We start from the raw sequence: 20002 nt of genomic DNA, 5'->3' as shown, positions 1-20002 counted from the left end.
AGTGTGTGCTGTGTGTCGGGACCTGTCATGGTGACTTAGGACACAACAGTGAGCAGACAGCTGAGGTTGCTGCCCTTGCTAGGGCTCCTGAGCAATGTTAACAGTCCTGCCTCCCTCCCTAGGCAAACTTCTTAAGCCTCGTTATAACTGAGGTGAGATGCTCCTAAAGGAGCCTGTGGGTGATTGGTTGGTTGACTAGGGTGTTAAAGATAACGTATCCACCCCAAAAGTACCTTCTTGTATTTATGTGTGCATCTGCGCATGCTTATGTGCCTGTGCCTTTGGAGGCTAGAAGAAGACTTTTGATTGCCCAGGACTGAAGTTACAGGTGGTTAGAAACTAGTATGTGGGTGTTGGGAATTGAACCTGGGTCCTCTGGGAGAACAGTCAGTGCTCTTAACCACTGAGCCTTATCTCCAGCCCCACTGAAAGGACTTTTTAAAGCAGTCCTCCCCCCCCCACAAAGATCATACAAGTTATAATTCAGCCAGTCTGGGCAGGGTCTGAACATTGGGTTTTAGTCTTCTTCATTGAGTGGGGTGTGCCGTCACAGACAACAGGGAAAGACCCCTGCACACGTCTCCTCTCTCAACACCAGCCTCTTGTTTTCACTGTGCCTAGAGTATAATTCTCAGATGTTAGCGAAAAGTGGAAGTGGAACTAATGAGCTGTGACATGGCCAGACTCCAGCCATCTCTGCCTGCTCCATAACGGCTAAAGATCGGGGATGGGAGCTAATAAAGTAATTATGCAGGGCCCTCAGGGGGTGTGGCTTGGCTGACTCCACCCCTTCCTCATGTTTGCTGCCTAAGAAGCTCAGTTAAGAGTACATGGGAGTTCAAGCACTTTGGGGGCAAATGTCAGAAATATCTCACTTGTGGTTACTTCAGTTAGTTTTCCTGCTGGGATAAAAGTCTCTGGCAGAAGTGACTTAAGAATGTGCAGGCTTTGCTCTGGCTCACAGTCCATCCGTGACTAGGAGTGGGGATCATGTACCATACAAAACGGAGGAAGCTAGCTGGACACTAGCTTGGTATTCACCTCTCTCTGCTTCCTGACTGGAGATGCAATGTGACCAGCTGTCTCAGACTCCTGCCTCCTGGACCTCCCCATCGGAGGTTCTGGGAAAGGCCCGCTAACAGTTGATTCAGCTTAATTCACTGTCTTCTGTGGAGAAGAGTTAACAAAATAATTACATATAGTAACCTGTTTCATCACAGAAAATAGGCGCAGGACTTAGAAGGACATTTCTGGGGAGAATTGATGTCAGGGTGACACCCACAATTCACCCTGGTAGGCAGGGTGTTAAATGGGAGTACCAAAGAGAGAGAGGACCCTCAAGCTGAGGGAACCACCTGTATGGAGGGAAGTGCAGGGTACTGAAGTGAGTGAGGTCCCCACAGCGAGGCAGGGAGGTGACTGCGGAGGCTGGAGTGAGACCCGGACAGAAATGGCAGGGAGGACATGGGGAGCCAGAGCAGAACATTTGAGGGGAAAGTTGAGGTAAAATGCACTATGGATCTCACAATAGCGGAAGGAAAGAACGTTTGAGCCCAAGGGTGGTCATCACTAACTGGCCTGGGAATGAAGAACTCAGCGGAGAAAGAATCCCTCAGGCACAGGTGCAGTCAAAGCCTGTGCCGGGTCGGGGTCAGAGGCTGGCTTACCAGGGCCTGCGCCAATGGGGATACCCTACCCTGTGTTCCCTGTGAGTTCCAGTGTCAGGGCTTTGGTTCCAGAAAGGTTAGAGCACAAGCTTGCAGGACTAAGAAGCTATGGATTTGTGATGGACAGACAGGCTGAAGCTGGGCCAGACAGGAAAGGTTCAGAAGGGCAATCAGCTGACCATGGCGTGAGGAGGCCTGGCGGCCCTGTGCAGAGTCACTGAAAGTGACCTATCAGAGGGGCTGTGAGAGACTCCGCCGTAGGCACCAGTGAATACATCCCTGAGAAGGCAGGCGTCCACAAGGAGAAGGGCCTCAGACAGCAAGCCCCAGCGAGGGCCTTGGGGCAGACAGAACAGCATGGACTCCACACGGGGCCAGAGCCTCTGAGAAGAAATTCTGCTCCTAGTGAACACAAGCAAAACCAGAAGGTAAGCAGAGCTGGGTGTGAGGCCAGATCCAACATGAGAGAGGAGCCCAGTGGTTCAGGAAGGGCAGCAGCAAGGCAGAGGTAGGAAAGAGGACTTCCGGGTGGCAATTAGATGCCATGTTGGGACCCGTCCTAAGGCTGCAGAAGGACATGTATTGTGATCCAGGTATCAAGTCCTTAGGGGATGGGACGCAAAGCCATGCATTAGGTGCAGTCACAGTGGCTGGAAAGAGGTTGCAGAATCATTAGGTAGTGAGAGACAACGGCACCTGACCGCGGTATCTAAGTATGACGTTGAATGACTTAGCCGGGGTTCCTTCGTACTCAGACTTTCTACAGTGATTGCAAGTTATGTTGAGAGAGAGAGAGAATGCTTTAAAATCAATTTGGTCTAATGCATCTCTGTGTCTGTAGTCTCAGCTACTTGGGAAGATGAAGCAGGAGGATCACCTGAGCTGAGAGAGTCAAGGCCAGGTCTGGACGACAGAGAAAAGAACCCATCTTGGATAAATAAGTAAGTAAATAAACAATAACAGTATTCTGGATATTTTCCAAGGAGCCAGAGTCAGGAAGGGTGTGAGAAGAAGCCACTCTCAGGACAGATAGCATGGCTGGGAAACCCTGGGGTTTGTTTCATGTACAGATCGGGCAAGGGGAACCACAGAGACACCAACATCTGCCTGCAAGCTGGGCCCCATGGTCCCTCCCACTTCTCACCCACTGATAGTTTTAGGGGAGCCTCATTACCCAGGAAGACAGAGAAACCCCTGGAGCCTGGAGAACTGCTCAGCCTCCATAACAATCTCTGGTTACTCCACTGTCTTGACCTACCAGCTGTCTGCGCCCGACCTGTGCCTCTGAGTGGCTTAGCTACCCAGGAGACTTTTCCTCCTATCCTTCTTCAGGTTCAAAACAAAGGCTCCAGCCAGAACCAGGGCCTCCTCCCTCAAGCTTGGCAGTTCCCTGAGTAGCAGGGCATTTGACCTCACTCATATCCTCAGTCACACCGAAGGAGCTACACTCTGAGGCCAAAGCAGAAGCAATGAAAGAAAAGCTGACCCTGTGAAGTGGGTGTCCACAGGTACAGACAAGGGTACTCAAGGAGGAAGGGGTGCATCCCTGTGACGTGGGTATCCACAGGTATAGACAAGGAGTATTCAAGGCAGGAGGGGTGCATTTCTGTGAAGTGGGCATCCACAGGTATAGACTAGGGGTACTTAAGGAAGAAGGGGGCGCATCCCTGTGAAGTGGGTGTCCACAGGTATAGACTAGGGGTACTCAAGGTGGGAGGGGCTCATCTCTGTGAAGTCTGTGTCCACAGATATAGACAAGGTGTACTGAGGGAGGCATTCAAAGCCAGAAGAGGCAGGGTGATTTGAGAGTTGGCTAAATAAAAGGAGAGCCAAACTGCGTGAGCACGCCAAGGGTCCCAGGGAAAGAGTAAAGTCTAGTACTTGCTGTCTCCTCCACCCTCCCCACCACTGTGCCCCGTGCCTTGACCAGCAGCACATAGGCACACAAGTGACCCAAGCACGCTGCACAGGAAGCTGGCCTTGTGCAACACCCAAGTGACACGAAGGACTTCATGCTGAAGAAAGGATCTACGATCGCCAATGGCCCCGCCCTTTTCAGAGTCACGCCCTGGAATGGCAGGGCTTCCTTCCAGTAAATCCCCTTTCCGTTCACAATACTTGCAGATTTGGTTTCTGGAACTTGAAACCACACCATCTTAGCAAATCACCATTGGATCACCTCAAAGCTAGAATGGATGTGGGAGGGAAAGAAGTGCAGGGAATGAAGAAATCTTCCGGGGAGAGTGATGTCATGATGGGTGCTGACAGCAGATTAGTGGTCCCTTCTCCCGCCCACCAGTGTCTTCCCAGGCAGAAAAATTAGTGATCCCCTCTGACTGGTCTAGCCTTAGCTCAAATATCCTCTCCCAGGCTGGATGTACTTTCATGGCTTATGTACTAACACAGCCTGACTGTGTGTTCAAGAGGATTCTTTCTTAGTAAGGTGTCTGTTCTGGAGATGTAGCTCAGTTGGTAAGGTTCATGTCTAGAAGGAGCGAAGCCTGGGTTCAATCCCCAGTGATGCATAAACCAAACATGGTGGTTCATGCATTCCAGCACTTGGGAAGTAGAGTGTGGGGGACTAGGAGTTGAAGGTCATCCTCAGCTACGGTAATAATTCTCTGGTTTCTGCAGTCATGTACACAGACACAGGAGGATTTGTCCTTTGGTGTGCTGTGCAGATGGTCACAAAACCATGATGCTGTGTCCTTTTCCCACTTCAGGCAAAGGGCAGATGACTTCCCACTATTCAAATACTTGCTCGTATTTACTGGCTAAAATGGTGGATTTGAACATTCCATCCAAAACATATTGATTTTAGCTGGGCAAGGTGGAATACACCTTAATTTCAGTATTACAAGGGTTGTTGAGGCAGGAGGATCTCCATGAGTCTAAGGCTAGCCTGGACAACATAGCAAACATCTGATTAAAACAAAGTGTTGATTTTTAGAATCCTGGATTTTCATAAATTATGGTTCAATGATTATAGCAGTTCTCTACACCCGCTAAATTGTTTGTGCCCGATTATAACAGTTCTCTACACCCACTAAATCGTTTGTGCCAGCTCTATCCATCTATTCAGTCATAAGAAGGTGGGTGAAGGGATGGTGCAATGGTTGAGAGCATTTGTTGCTCTTCTAGAGGACCCAAGTTCAATTTCCAGAACTCATTAGGACACATCATTAATTTTTTAAAGTATTAGGTGTCATGGTGGGATTTTAAAACATAATTTCTTTCTGTTGACCCTTCTGCCTTTTCTTCTTTAACCTCCTGCCACCCCTTGTTCTTCCACCCATCACATCCCTTATCCATTTTTATGTCACAGACACTTTATTACACACTCTCTGGTTATATCACTGCACACACACACTCACTCTATACAGACTCACGCACACACTCTCTCAAAACTAAGATTTGCATTTGGGAAAGTACATATGACTTGTCTTTTTAAATCTGAGTTGCCTCACTTAAAATAATATTTTCAAGATCCATCCACTTTCTTATAATTTCATAAATTAATTTTTCTTTATAGCAAATGAATTTATGTTGTATAGATTGTATAGATCACAATTTAATTAATCTGCTGACAGACATCTAGGCTCATTCCATTTCTTGGAATTTGGTCATACCATTTGGTCATACCATGACCAAAGAAGTGATAAACATGAATGGCCAAGCATCCCTAGGGATACAGAGGACCCGAAGTCCTTTGGGTGTGTCCACAGGAACAGAACAGCTGGATCTCATGGTTGCTCTACTTCTTTACCCATCTTTACACTGAGGACGTAAGTAGGGAACGGTTTATCTTGCCTCCCAATCTGAAGGTAGAGTTCATCACAGCCAGGAAATGATGGCAGTATCTGCAGTCAGAAAGAGATGAATGTTGGTGCTCGCTCACTTTCCAGGACTAAATTAAGTGGTGCCCCCACGTTCAGTGTGGGTCTCCCCAGCTCAGTCCAGCATCTCTGCAGACGCTCTCACAGACGTGCCCAGACGCTTACGTCCCAGGCTACCCTAACTCCCACGAGGCTGACGGCAAAGATTAGCCATCATGCCATTCTGCAGTTTTCAGCTGGCCTCTTCCACTCAGAAAAGTTAGAGTCTCACTTATATTTTCCTGGGCGCAATAACTCACTCTGCTGATTGCTAGACAGGATTCCATTCCACTGAAGAACTTGACTCAGCAGCTGAGGGACACTAATGCTACAGCCTGAACTTTCGTGTTCCCCCAAAAGGCAAACTTGGAACCTAGTACCCAGTGTGACAGTATAAAGAAAGAGAAATCTATGGAAAATGACTGTCGCAAGAGCTCTTGCACTCATGAATGAGATCTTTGCCTTTGTGAAAGTCTTAAACAAGCTCCCTGTTCCATTCTGCCATGCTTTGGGGAAGTAATAAGCTGTCATTTGTTGAGCAAAGAGCAATCCCTTACCAGCCAACAAACCAACCAACCAACAAACAAAAACCAGACAACAAAATCATCTTGGATTCCTCAGTCTCAAGAAGTATGAGCAATGCATACTGGTTCCCTATACACTATCCAGTGTAAGGATGCTGCTATAGCCCCCTGAACAGACTAAGATGGTCTGGTCTTATGACCCAGTTCTTACTAGAGAGATATGTGAGCTTCTTATTCCTATTAACCAGGTTAGTAAAAGAGGAATGATGATTCATTTCCTCTCATGTTTGAACTGTGGGCTGGTACCAAGGGTGGCATGACACTCCTAGAAGTGCTTTATACCAAACATTGGCAGGAGGCTCCTGCATTCGTAAGAAATCCCTGGGAGGAAACAAAGCATCTTGTGGGTCACAAAGTCTCACCTAGCTATGGTGTGAATTCCTGTGAATTATTGTTTCTTTGAAAGTATCATGGATCCTAAAGGGGAAAGCAAGTGATAGCTGACAGATGATAGATTGATAGATAGATAGATAGATAGATAGATAGATAGATAGATAGATAGATAGGATAGATGATAGATTGATAGATGATAGATAGATGATTGATGATACAGACAAACAGATAGGGTTTCTATTGGTGTGATGAAACACCATGACTAAAGCATCTTGGGAAGGAAAGGGTTCCATGTAACAGTTCATCATCTCAGCATTGAGGGCAGGAACTCAAACAGGGCAGGAACCTGGAGGCAGGAGCTGATGCAGAGGCCATGGAGGGCACTGTTTATTGGTTTGCTCTCATGGCTTGTTCAGCCTACTTTCTTACAGAACCAAGGACCACCAGCCCAGGGATGGCCCTACCCATAATGAACTTGGCCCTCTCCTATTAAACACTAATTAAGAAAATGCTCTATAGACTTACCTACAGCTCAATCGTATGGAGACATTTTCTCAATTGAGGGTCCCTTCTTTCAGATAACTCTAGCTTGTGTGCCAAGCTGACATAAGACTAGCCAGCACAGGTAGGTAGGTAGGTAGGTAGATAAATAGATAGATAGACAGACAGACAGAGAGACAGATACACATACAGAGAGAGAGAGAGAGGGGGGGGGCAGACATACAGACAGACAGACCGACAGACAGACAGAGCTGGGCATTGTATTCGTGCCTCTAACCCAGTCCTTGGATGATATAGGTAGAGGATCAGGAAGTTAAGGTCATCTTTGGCTACACAGCAACTTTGAGGACCATATGAGCTTGGTGTCCTTGAAGAACTGGTTCCAGGATCCCATGAAAACATTACACTCAAATCCTTAAATAACATGGTGTAGTGTTTTCATATGACCTACTCACATCCTGCTGTCTATGCTAAATCAACTCTAGACAGCCTATAAAGCCAAACTATTTACAAACGATAAATCAACAGTTATACAGCACCGTTTAGGGAATAAAGGAAAGTATAAAAGCTGTGAATGTTCAGTGCAGATGCAAGTCTTAAAAATAGTTTCTCTCCTTGCCTGGTGGAATATACCACCAGAGAAGCCACACCGAGAGAAGGCCAAGTCTACGTGGATGTGTGTATGGGGCGGGGCAGTGAGGAGATCTTGCTTTATGAGATTCTTATCAAGAAATTGCTGACAAAGTTCACATGAAAATGCCCTTGGCAAGTTTGAATGATTGTCCTGCAATAACCACTCAGCTCGCATAACTAGCCCAGGGTCAGGCTCTGTACTGCAGTCCACAGAGCAATGGGGAACTGAATGGTCTTCTATAATAAAGGAGTCATCAGAAACTGTTTCTGTTTCTAAGACTGATGCATATGCTAGCAGCCACAGCCAGCCACACCCACATGCTCCTCAAGCAAAAGCCAGCAAATTCCCCATTTACTTCTGATCTAAGATGGACTTTCTTTTTTTCTAATTTATATTTTACATACCAATCCCAGTTTCCCCTCCCTCCTCTCCTCCTGCTTTCCCCACGCCCCATTCACTCCTCAGAGAGGGTAAGGCCTCCCCTGGGAAGTCAAACAAGTCTGTCCCATCACTTTGTTGAGGCAGGACGCAGGCCTTCCCTCCCATGCGTAGGCTGAGCAAGGTATGTCTCCATAGAGAATGGATTCGACAGCGTCAGTTCATGCATTGGAGTTAGGTCCTGAACCCACCGCCAGAGGCCCCGTATACTGCCCAAGCCATACCACTGTCACTTGTATTCAGGGATCTAGTTTGGTCCTATGCAGTTTCCCCATTTGCCAGACCGGAGTCAGTGATCTCCCAGTAGCTAGGACCAGCTGGTTCTGGGGATTTCCCCATCATGGTCTTGACCCCTTTGTTTGTATTATGGCTCCTCCTCACTTCACTTGCACTCCGGGAGCTCGGCCCAGTGGTTAGTTGTGCAGATCTCAGAAGCATCTGCTTCTGTCTGTCTTGGGAAGAGGGCTGTAGCTTCTCTGGGGATGTGGACTGTAGGCTGGTTATCCTTTGCTTTATGTGTGGTATCCACTAAGGAGTAAGTACATACTATATTTGTCTTTCCGGGTCGAGGTTACCTCACTCAGGATGGTTCTTTCTAGTTCCATTCATTAATCTGCAAATTTAAAGGTGTCATTGATTTTACCGCTGAGTAGTGTGCAAATGTATCACTTTTCTTTATCCGTTCTTCAGTTGAGGGAATCTAGGTGGCTTCCAGCTTCTGGTTATTACAAATAATGCTGCTATGAACATAGTTGGGCACATGTCTTTGTGATGTGAATAGATGGACTTTCTTAACAAGGCTCCAATGAGCAAAGCCACAGACGTCCTCTGCTCTCTAGACAATAATAGAAATGGAGATGGGGGAGAAAGAAGAGATGAGGGAAAGGAGGAGGAAAGAAGGAACAGAAGAGACAAAAGAAGAATAGAAGGGGAGAGTGGAAAAGGTTTCAAACTGCTCTCTCCCCTATTCATTTCTTTGGGTCAAGAATTTAATTTAGGCCTTTCAATCCCAGCACTTGGAAGGCAGAAGCAGGTAGATTTCTGTGAGTTTCAGGCCATCCTGACCTACACAGAGTTCCAGGATAGGCAGAGCTATGTAATAGAGAGATCCTGTAGAAGAAGAAGGAGAAGAAGTGGGAGGAGGAGAGAGAGAGGAAGAGATGGAAGAAGAAGAGGAGAAGGGGGAGAATTGAATTTTAAAAGAGCTGAAATTTCTATCACTCTGTCTCCATCTAAAGTGGTAGGGTCGGCTGGAGAACTGCTTAGAGGCTATCCATGGTAGCGAGGCTTAGACCACACATCAGCCCCTGTGCAACATCTGAAACAGTTAAGGAGGCCATCTTCAGGTTTCTCCGGTGGAACTGTTGGACAACCTCACAAGTTCCCTTCCTGATCTAGTATTCTGTGACCTTACATAAACAGTGGACTCTGCAAGGATGGTCCCTCTAAAGGTGACACTTGTTCAGTTTTCAACCTTTAACCTGAGTAAAGAACACGCCATCCAATTTATATAGTGCTTCATGAGCTGCCCACATGTGGAGCTGTTGGCTTCTTTTGTGTGTCCTGCAGCCTGTACAGTGTCTACTGCCATGGAGGACTCAACAGCCAGCAGGCTGTTTAATGAGCGATTGAAGATGCTATTGAATGGGTGGATGAATGGATGCAGGCATGATTGCAGGGATGCATGATGGATGGATGGATGCAGGCATGATTGCAGGGATGCATGATGGATGGATGGCTTCTGGAACTAAGATCAAGAACAAATCAGAAACACAGTATGGACTGAGATCAAAGAATAAAAGACCGCCAGACACAGATGAAAGGGCCCTAGGAGAGCTCGGCTGAGGGACTACTGTGCAGCTTCTATGTCACAGCTACAGTGGGGTTTGTCCTGGCAAGGCCCCAAAACTCTTGACTTCTTTTTTCTTTTCTTTCCTTTTTCCCTTTTCCTGTGTGTGCTGTACACATGGATGTGTTTAAACAGAAGGATTAGAACGGGAGCAAAAAGTGTGTACAATTAAGCCTTCCTGGAGGCATGGTACCTCACGTGGTTGTCTCAGCTCCAGCTCAGGAAAGTGATTAGATAAGAAACTGATGACCAGTCCAGCATCTTGGTACATGCCTGCAATTTCAGAACTTGGGAGGTAGAGCAGGAGGAGCAGGAGTCAAAGTCCCCAAGTACATTGTGAGTTCAAGGCCAGCCTGGACTGCCTCCAAAAAATGCTGATCAAACAAAACAGAGACCAACCTGATCCTACAACATGTTTGCTCTTGATTGCACCATACCCATCATAAGTCATCCTTCTGCCTGCCTGTAAGGCCTTGCTGCTCCTGGACTCCAGGGTGACTGCAGGTTTCGGGAGACAATTTAGCTCTGTGCCTTCAGCCTTCAAGGGGGACAAGATCATTAGTTAAGGAAACAGACCCGTCTTGTGACCAGCACGCCTGTGCAGAGTCAAGCATGAGTCTGACCCAGGGTAAAGCAGACACACATAAAATACAGGCAGTGAGGCCAAGCTTGCATCCTGCTTCTAGTGATCTTGTGGGTCCAAATGAGGACTCCGTGCTTTTTATCCAAAGCAGCTTCCAAGTGCCTGGTACTGAGACAAAGAGCGTAGTCTGTTGTGAGTAAGCCCTGCATTATCCATGTACCTATACTGTAGACAAAGACTGTTCGTTTGTTTCCCGGACACCCAGACCCAAATAATAACACAGAAACCATATTAAGTACAACATTGTTTGGTCAATAGCTCAGGCATACTTCTAGATAACTCTTACATCTTAAATTAACCCATTTCTATTAATCTGTGTATGACCATGAGGCCTATGGGTAATATTCTGGCTGGCGGCTGGCGTCTTTCTCCTTCAGCAGTTACATGGTGTCTCCTTGACTCTTTATATCTCTTCCAGCCTGGCTATATTCTGCCCTGCCATAGGCCAAAGCAGCTTTACTCATTAACCAATAAGAGCAACACATATACAGAAGGACATTCTACATCACTTAATGAATAGAAAGTGTCTTAGGGTTACCATTGCTGCGTGATCAAACACCATGACCAACGCTTGGGGAGGGAAGGGCATGTTTGGTTTTTACTTCCATATCACTGTTCAACAGAAGGAAGTCAGGACAGGAACTCAAACAGAGCAGGAACCTGGAGGTAGGAGCTGATGCAGAGGCCATGGAGGGGAGCTGCTTACTAGTTTGTTCAATCCCCTTTCTTATCCCTTTCTTATCAAACCCAGGGCCACCAGCCCAGGGATGGCCTCACCCACAATGGTCTGAGCCCTCCCCCATCAATCACTGATTAAGAAAAAGCCCTACAGCCAGATCTTATGGAGGCATTTTTTCATTTGAAGCTCCCTCCTTTTAGATGACTCTAGCTTGTGTCAAATTGACATAAAACTAGCCAGGACACCAAGGTACTGCCAGGTCTAGTGTAGGGCTGGGCCCACAATAAACCCTCATGGATCAGTGAGCGCATTCCGAGCGGCAAGATCACTGCATGGATGCAAAGAGTGACTGGTGTCTAACCTACCCTGCATCTTTCATGGTGCAGAACTGCTGTATGTTTTGGAAACAGGGATCTATGTGACCCTCATACTGAGGACTATGCCAGTGTCTGCCTAGAAAGGCAGCCAGACAGCTGGAGCTGACACCCAGGTTGTGCCAAGCCAGCTCTGCCACCTGAGTCATTGTTGCTAGTCCAGTTTCCGGCCTCCGGCTGCCTGTGCTCCCCACTTTGGAAAGGACTATCTTCCACATAGGGCATTTGTGAAGGTGAAATAGGTCAGCAGGCAGACAGCACCTAGAACAGGGCCTCCTTCATCCTGCAGAGGTAGGGTGTTTGCTGGTGCTGGTGCAGAGCCCTGGAGCCTGCTGAAATTTGGTGAAAGGGTAGTGTTGCCCCAGTAACACAGGCAGGCAGGCAGCTTGGTGCCCTCAGCAGTTACCCAAATGGCTTTGCTTTTTGTCATCCCCAAAATATTAACAGGACAGTGGCTCCAATGACTTGCAAAGGTGTTTACAGTCAGTCCTTCCTGCAGGAGGTTGACACCATGGAAATTATCAACTCTCCTTTCCCCTATATCATCTAAAAACAAAACAAAACTAATTTATCTATTTGAGTTGAGTGGGGAGTGTGCATGTGGAGTCAGCTCTTTTCCTTCACCATGTGGGTCCCAGGGATAGAACTCAGGTCACAGGCTTGGTGGCAAGTGTCCTCAACCTCTGAGCCATCTCATTTGCCCCGACCTGTGGTGAATCATCTTAGCAAAAGCTAACGCATGACTATTGACACAAACACACAAGACATGGTTCTCACCTCAGAGGAAACAGAGATGGCTACTCTAGAGTCAATTATGAGTGGCCACCACCCAGGAAAAGACTCCCATTGCTCCAAACACCATGTCCTACTGTGGTAACAACTTTATATAGGGTTGTTGTCTTACTGTTGTTCTAGAAGCCCTAAGACAGTTTTCTTAGAGTTTAAAAGAACAGTCCATGAGACTTTCCTGATGGGATTACCTGAGCAGCTGTTCACTGGGTTCCTCCTTGGTTTTGTTTTGTGACTTGTTTGTTTGTTTGGGTTTTTTTGTTTGTTTGTTTTTGTTGTTGGGGTTTGCTTGGTTGTTGCTGCTGTCGTTGTTGTTTTATTCCAAGACTGGATTTAAGAGTGTGAACCCAACCAAGGTCTGCCTTTAAACACGTTGATGGTTCTTGGAGTGCTTAGAATCAACGTGAGGCCCCTCTAAAGAGGCTTCTAGAGAGGAAGAGAAAAAAGAAATGAATCCATCAATGTTTATGTTAAAACAAGAGTGGGCCTGTCTTTCTTGGTTGCAGGTCGGCGCTATAGTGTTGAAACTGAGCCAAGATCATGGTACACTATACCTGGGCTCATGAAGTTTTTATAGTAACAGAACAAAGAAAGTCATAACTCAAGGCACTTTTCAAATACGTTAGTGAAAACCTCAGAAAGGCAGGTTATAGCAAGTTGAAAAATCTCTGCTGTAGGTTTGATATGCTTGCTACCCAACGACATCCTTAGCTTTTGAATTTGTGGGAGCCAGTCGGCATCTCACAAGATCACACATCCCCCAAGGGATTATGTGATGTGAGGTCAGATACACATGAGCAATGAATGGTTACTAAGGGAGCTGCAGGTACCCCAAGGGGGTCTGACTCTGTATCTAACAATCCAGTTCTCCATAGTTGCCAAATTCTAATTGGCCAATGAGGTTTATAGAAGAATCCTTATTGTAGATGTGTTTTGTGTCAACTCAACACAAGCTGGAGTCATCAGAGAGGAAGGAGTTTCACTTAAGGAAATGCCTCCATGCGATCCAGCTGTAAGGTTTTTTTCTTAATCAGTAATCAATTGGGGAGAGTCCAGCCATTGTGGGTGGTGCCATCCTGGGCTGGTTATCCTGGGTTCTGTAAGAAAGCAACATGAGCAAGTCGGGGAAAACAAGCAAGGGAGCAGCCAGCACTCCTCCACGGCCTCTGCATCTGCTCCTACCTCCAAGTTCCTGCCCTGCTTGAGTTCCTGTCCTGATTTCTTTCAATGATGAAGAGCAATATGGAAGTGTAAGCCAAAGAAACCTTTCCTCCCTAACTTGCTTTTTGGTTATGGTGTTTCATCGCAGCAATGGTAACTCTGAATAAGATAATGTGACTTATGTGGCTCTTCCTCCTCCTCCTTCTCCTCCTTCTCCTCCTTCTCCTCCTCCTCCTCTTCCTCTTCCCCTTCCTCTTCTTTATCCTCCTCTTTTGTTTCTCTGAAAGCTTGAGTTCAAATGGTCAAGGATTCACCAAAGAAATCCTTATTGTAAAGATCCACTTGGGTCAAATCTCTCCCACCTCCCTTGGCCTCATTGCCTGTGCCACACTTCTCTCACTGCCCCAAGCAAGGTCAGTGTCAGGATGAAGTCCCTTATGGAGGAGCTAAAATCTCCCTTCTTGAATTGGAATCCAATGGAGCAAGGACTGTGTCCTCCAGGTCCAGGAGCCAGCCTGCTCACAGCCTGCTCCATCACAGAATGGGGAAACCAGTAGTCTCAGAAGGAACCTGTTCTTTAAACCGAAGGCTGCTTCAAGTAGATCAGTGTAGAAAAAATGCACTCAGGCCCCCCAACCAGCAGGCAGGAGAAGGACCTGTATTGACTGCCTGGCTGCCCCTAGGGCTGTAGAAAAGGTGGGATCCCCAGACCCGCAAGCACAGCAAATGGGCGATCCACCTCACCAAGACTGCTCAGTGTAGTCTAGGATGAATAATTAAGGCTATGAAAACAATCTAACTGCAAAGGTGTACAACCAAACATAAAGCTGGAAACCAATTTCTTCAAGCAGTTTTTAAAAGACCTATATAACAAAGATCTGATTGATATTCATGGGAAAGGAAAAGAGTAAATTCCTACTCCTCTTCCTCTCTTTTTTTCTACACACACACACACACACACACACACATTCTACAACAGAAAACTAAGAAGAGAAATCCTTTATTTTTTTATCGTTTTATTTATTTTATTTTATTTTTTTTTTAGATAGGTCTCCTGTAGCTCAGGGTGGCCTTGAACTATTTAGCTAAAGATAATCTTCAACTTTTGATCCTTTCTCTGCCTCTACAACATTGGGGTTGCAGGCATGGACCACCCATACCAGTTTATGCAATGCTAAAAATATAGCCAAGGGGTACATACACAATGATTAAGGACTCCACATCTCCAGCCCCAGGACCCTATTTTCAGTAGAGAAATTTCCAAACAGAAATGCTTTATTCCTCATTCCTGAGTTCTCTCAGAAGCCCTGGGGTCATCATGATGTGAGACACATGGCAGCCATGTTCAGCCTGGTGTCCTCGGAGTCACCTTCTGAGCCGCAGGACAGTCCATACTCAACAGCCTGCCCAATGCTTGAACTGCAAAGAATTAGTACCTTACGACACGCATCAAGAAGGAGAAAGGAGCATTACAGTGCCGAGGTGGAGAAGCGGGCCCCACCTGAATCCTAACGTGATCTGACACTAACACCTCTGGAGAGGGAGCTTAATTAATAGCTAACCGGCTCACACTGGGGGAAAAAAAAAGGCTCTCCTTCAGTGGAATTTTCCATCAGACTGGCTAACAATATCCGATGCCAGTGAGCTATAATGAAGCTGAAAACTCAAGAGAGTGTAAGAAAGAAAGGCTAAGTGGGAAGGGGCAGAGGGCAATCACTAAAAGGCATCAGCCGACATCTTTGAAACCCAAAATTCATGAAAGCAGGGCGTTCTCCGCCTTGATGGAACCACTCCATGTGAGAAGAATAGCACAGACCACGGAGAGAAACCGCCCTCCAGCTCACCTCCAAGAAACCTTCCCAAGGCCTCGAATGTAAACAGCCGGACCATCATTCAAGACCCATCCACTCAGCCCTCTGGAAACGAGACTCCTCGGGAGAAGTGCTTCTCTGCTCCCTGAACAGGATGCAGTGTTCTGAACCTCATTTATTTTCCATATAAACAGCACTTTTTGAGAACTGTGTGCTTAGCATAAGCTACTGACAAAGGCCATGCTGGCATTGTTTCCATCCCAGAAGGTTCTAACAGTGCAGGATAACAAGCTCCTAATAGGGGCTGGAGTGAAGGTTTGGCAAGCAGGAGAGCAGGCTGCTCTTGCGAGGACCTGGGTTTGGTTCTCACTGCCCACATGGCAGTTCATAACCACCTGTAATTCCAGTTCCAGGGGGATTCTGAAGTCCCTTTCCAGACTCTGCAGGAACTGTATACACATGAAACACATGCATACATGCAAGCAAACACTCATACACATAAAACAAAATTTTAAAGAAAAAAACTCATAATAAAATGTCCTCTGCTTCCAAGTCCTAAATGCAAGCAATGAAAAGGGTGCTATAAAAACATCATTAAATTCTATTTTAAGGAACTGGAGTCAAGGGAAGAGGACGTATTAAACCAAATGAGAACAATAAAACCCAGTGGGTTGCACAGCATAAGCTGGCGATGCATCTGTACAAAGAAGCCAGGCTGTATGGTTTCCTAAATTCCGCCTTAGGGGGAGAAAGCAGCATAGTGGCCAAAAGCCTAGAATGCACGCCAAGGGCAAAGCCTTGCAAAGGAGGAAGACAAGTTTTACGTGGTGACTTTGACTCCGTCTTCAGAGTCCTCAGGCTGGCAGACCAGGTCCCACCTGGAGGCACTAAGCACACATGTGTACTGCTAAAGAAAGATGCCGGGGACAAAATCCTGCCTCTCTCCACCTTCTCCCCTGCCCCCCTCTCTTCTACTTCCCTTCTCCCTTTCTATACTAATTAAATATGATTTAGCCTGAGCTATGCTTTTGGTAGAGATTAGTGAGCCTTCTGTCACTACCATAAAACATCAAGATCAAAATCAACTTGAGGAAGGAAGGAAGGAAGGGTCTGTTTCAGCTCATGGTCACAGCTGTCACCCAGGGAAGTAGGGCAGGGGCTCAAAGCAGGAAGCTGGAGGCAGGAACTGGAATAGAAACCTGGAGGAACTCTGTGTGCCAGCCTGCTCCCCATAGCTTGTTTAGGCTGCTTTCTTATGTAACCCAGGATCACCTGCCCAGGAACAGCACCACCCACAGTGGTGTGGGACCTCTCACATCAATCAGTAATCAAGAAGATGCCCTACAGGCCAATCCCTCTTCGCAGGTGACTCTAGCTCACATCAAAGTGACCGAAACTGACCAGCACAGTGGTGACTCGTACCAATCCTTTCCTGACTAGACCACTGCTAAGATCAGAGCCAGGTAGTCTAGGGTTTCAGATATCAGATAGGGCTGGTGACTCTGTGGAACTCATAGCTCTGACGGGTCTCAATGAAAAAAGAAATATAAAGGGAAGGAGAGGCCATGGCTGCTTCTAGGTCTGGTGGAGGAGAAAGTTCATTATAGAAGAAATGGAAAGCACAGGTAGAGGCGGAGCCGTCTGGAGGAGTTCAGAATGAGACAGGCCATGTGGGGAGAGGAGAGGGAACCGGGGAGCCAGGGGAACCGGGGCAGCAGCTGGAGGCCAAAAGTATAGAAGGGACAAGTAGCCAAAATGTCTGGGGGAAGGGCAGCACAGCCCCTAGGCTGGAGAGTTCAGGGTAGAGGACTGGGTTTGCGGGTCCTACTCTGTAACAGGTAGGGACTGAGGGGCAGGGGCGCTGGGAAAACCTGAAGGTCAGGTCCACTCTGATATGTTAAACAGGCACCTCAGTCATTTGCTTTGGGTTTGAAACTTAACAAGACTGAGACTGTGTAGGTACAGAGCACATATTCTCACACACACACACACACACACACACACACACACATACACACTCACACATGTTGTGATCTAGCTGCCCTCACTCCCCCAACCGATAGTGGAACTTCCTTGTGGTCTGTAATGTAGAAGAAACAATGAAGGCTCTTCAGAGTCCTCAGGACTTTGAAGGTTGGTTTAGGGCTTCTGCAACACTGGGGAGGACACAGGTCTCAAGCCCAACCACAGGGACAGTGGCGAATTGTGCCTAACGCTGATGGCTCTTAATGGATGAGGGTGGTTCTGACTATACTAAAGAGAGTCTGGAATTCAGAATAACAGTCTGGACATTGATTCAGTGTTGGGGGGAGGAGGAATGAGGGATTTACTTAGAATGATTATCAACTGGCAGTTGATTCTGGCTAAATTGATCTAACAAGATTTTGCTAAAACTAAGCACTTGGAGATATGTCCAAAGACAGGGTATCTAGTTGGAGGAACCTGGCTAGTGTTTGGCCAGGAGGGAATCTCTGTCACACACCTCCCTCTGAAAGACCATAGCAGCAAACCATTCTTCCTCACACGGCTCTGGGGGCTGAGACGAGAAGGAGAGAGGAAGAGAGGGGAATGGATAGAGTAGAAACCAGCATTGTTTCTCTCAGTAACCATCATGGATTCTATCAGTTAACGCAAGGAAGATTCCCCTCACCCACTCTGCAGCACTTACAGTTCTCTGGGGCTGTAGGGGCTCAGAACACAGGAGAGACCAGATGGGCAGCCAGTAGAACGAGCAGTGATTGACAGTTACACAAGCTAGCACACACCAAGCATGTTCTCTGTGAAATGTTCCATGTCAATCACTTTGTAAATATTGACCTGTAGAATCCTCCCTCAGTAGAGTAGGTTCTGGGGTTTGGGCATGTCCCTCGCTCCAGTCCTCCATGACATGACTAGTAACACTAGAATTTGAACCTGTCTCTGTGAATGCCAGAACACAAGGAGAGAATAACAGAGAAAGGGAACTAGAAGTCAGAGAGAAAACAGGAAAAACCCAGTGACCTTGGTACCCACTAAGGACCAGTCCAGGTAGACGCAGGTCTGAGCTCTGTCTACAGGACAGAAGACGGAGCCTCGGAGGAGCTGGAAGATGACAGCAAAGGTGCCATCTCACTGAAGCCTGATGGCCCAAGTTAAACTGTACCATGGAGAGAAACGTAGGTCCATGCCGAAAGAGGAGGATGGATACCTCCGCTAGGAAGCCAGACTGCACAACAGGAGCCAACCAAAACAAATGCTTTGATGTGGAATTTCACTGTAGGGCCAAATAGAAAGAGGAGAGCCACCAGGAGCCCAGACTGGGAGTCCTCTTCCCACGAGATGTAGCAGACGTCACCGGGCATGAACCATGCTTACCAAATCTGCCTCTTCTCCAGAGCCCCTCCCGGCAGTATCCTTAGAACAAAGGCCACACTGTTGGTGCTCTTGATGTCCCCTTACTGCCGCCAACATGCTGAAGCACATTTGCAAGTATAATCTGACGAGCCATGTGCAGAAACTCTGAAGAGACAAAGCGCGCCCTGTGACCACCACTTTGGGTTTCCTGGGCCCCAAGGACCGCAGTTAGCTCGCTCTGCACTGCTCCCGTGGCTCCCACAGGCTGCCGACAGTATGATGTATATATAACACACGCAGTGAGCAGAGGACTCTGCAGGGAGACAGCTTTCGGGCGCACTCCCAGCCCTCCAGATCTGTGACCTCCATCGCGTTTGCTTGCTGTTCTAATGAAACGTGTACATATGAGGATCAACTTCCATCTCCCTTCCAGGGGCCAGCAGGAGGTAGGCTGTCCTCTCCCGGGCTCCAAATTTCTAAAACCACAGCTTTTAGGCGGCAGCGGCATGATGACACCAAACAGGAAGAGAAGAAATGAAGGAATGATCCTTTTCTTTCCGCCCTCCCGTGGACAAGATGTCATTTTTACCAACAAAACGGTGGTCAGATTTCCCTGAGATCACCCTGAGTACAAGAAAGGTCAGGAACCAAATTCAGGACAAAGAAAGATGACTAGAGACCACGGCCGACCCCAGCCTCGGCACCTCCAGGAAGTCCACCGGGCTGGAAAGATGGAGACAATGGAAGAAGAAAGCCTCAACTTCAGGGGTAAACTGAGACCTGGTTAATCGGACTCTTTGAATAAGACCCCCAAATTATCCTTGCTCCATTAAAGAGAACCGCTGTCTGGTAGTTCATAAAATGGAAATGTGCGTTCAAACATAGTTTACACTGAACGAAACTGAATGAACATTTAAGAATGAAAACAATAAAACTGACTTCCCTGATCTGTTTTGTTTTTTGTTTTTGTTTTTTTTTTTTTTAGTTTTTTTTTTTCCCTCGGCACTGGAAGGGAGATGGCAGCACTGAATTGAGCTAGAGAAAGTGTAAAATACAAAGGAGGGGAGGGAGGCCTTTAATTCCATCTGTGAGAATTACTGAGCAAAGGGAAGAACAGGGGAAAAAGGAAGAAAGAAAAGAAGAGGGGGACGGGGAGTTTTGGGCTCTGACCCAGGTCATTACTACCTGGTCTTGTTCCTCCCTCTCTCTCAGGGTCACCATTTTCCCACCTGCAAAGCCCCTTCCTCTTGCAAACCGACCTCTGGAAGGTCAGCGAGACACTAAGGTGGCACCCTCGCCTGGTCTCCAGGGTTCGCTGCCATGGCTTTTTA

At 47.1% G+C, this 20002-nt stretch overlaps 1 long non-coding RNA gene across 1 annotated transcript; it reads left to right on the top strand.

Moving 5' to 3' along the window:
• The first annotated feature begins 1915 nt into the window (after positions 1-1915).
• Positions 1916-19610, top strand: LOC125391240 (uncharacterized). Its single transcript, XR_007229028.3, has 4 exons — positions 1916-2095; positions 2509-2608; positions 3000-3175; positions 18598-19610. It is a non-coding gene; the product is annotated as an uncharacterized LOC125391240 (long non-coding RNA).
• Positions 19611-20002: the final 392 nt, after the last annotated feature.

This window comes from Myodes glareolus, chromosome 1 (assembly GCF_982192425.1).
Source record: "Myodes glareolus chromosome 1, mMyoGla1.1, whole genome shotgun sequence".
NCBI lineage: Eukaryota > Metazoa > Chordata > Mammalia > Rodentia > Cricetidae > Myodes > Myodes glareolus.
This window is presented reverse-complemented; position numbering and strand designations above follow the sequence as displayed.